This window comes from Schistocerca serialis, unplaced genomic scaffold (assembly GCF_023864345.2).
Source record: "Schistocerca serialis cubense isolate TAMUIC-IGC-003099 unplaced genomic scaffold, iqSchSeri2.2 HiC_scaffold_134, whole genome shotgun sequence".
Taxonomy (NCBI): Eukaryota; Metazoa; Arthropoda; class Insecta; order Orthoptera; family Acrididae; genus Schistocerca; species Schistocerca serialis.
Genome location: NW_026047558.1, coordinates 190,001 through 190,409, shown reverse-complemented (window position 1 = coordinate 190,409; position 409 = coordinate 190,001). Strand labels below are relative to the sequence as shown.

The following is a 409-nucleotide window of genomic DNA, read 5'->3' as shown; positions in this document are numbered from 1 at the left end:
GAGCACGGGTGGTCGCACCTAAAGCGTCTACTCGCCTAACTCCGGGCGATTGCGCCTCTCTCGAACCCGACCAAGTACTTAGGACGGCGCTGCGCGCCGCCGGGACCTGAGAGGGTTTCGAGGTGTGTTGTGCAGGGGAGCTCAGCCTCCTCCTGTTTGCAGAATAATTGAGCGGACGCTTGCGTGTTCGCGCGGGCCCCCGGGACACACTCCCGGGCGGCCGGCTGCTCAGCTCTAGTTGACGCAGCTCCCTGGTTGATCCTGCCAGTAGTCATATGCTTGTCTCAAAGATTAAGCCATGCATGTCTCAGTACAAGCCGCATTAAGGTGAAACCGCGAATGGCTCATTAAATCAGTTATGGTTCCTTAGATCGTACCCACGTTACTTGGATAACTGTGGTAATTCTAG

General features: G+C 56.5%; 1 non-coding gene across 1 annotated transcript in view; it reads left to right on the top strand.

Moving 5' to 3' along the window:
* Positions 1–248: 248 nt before the first annotated feature.
* The window catches only part of LOC126439726 (small subunit ribosomal RNA), a 1,909-nt gene continuing 1,748 nt past the window's right edge, over positions 249–409 (top strand). The window contains exon 1 of the ribosomal RNA XR_007581350.1: positions 249–409. This exon is cut by the window's right edge and continues 1,748 nt beyond it. This is a non-coding gene — a ribosomal RNA (small subunit ribosomal RNA).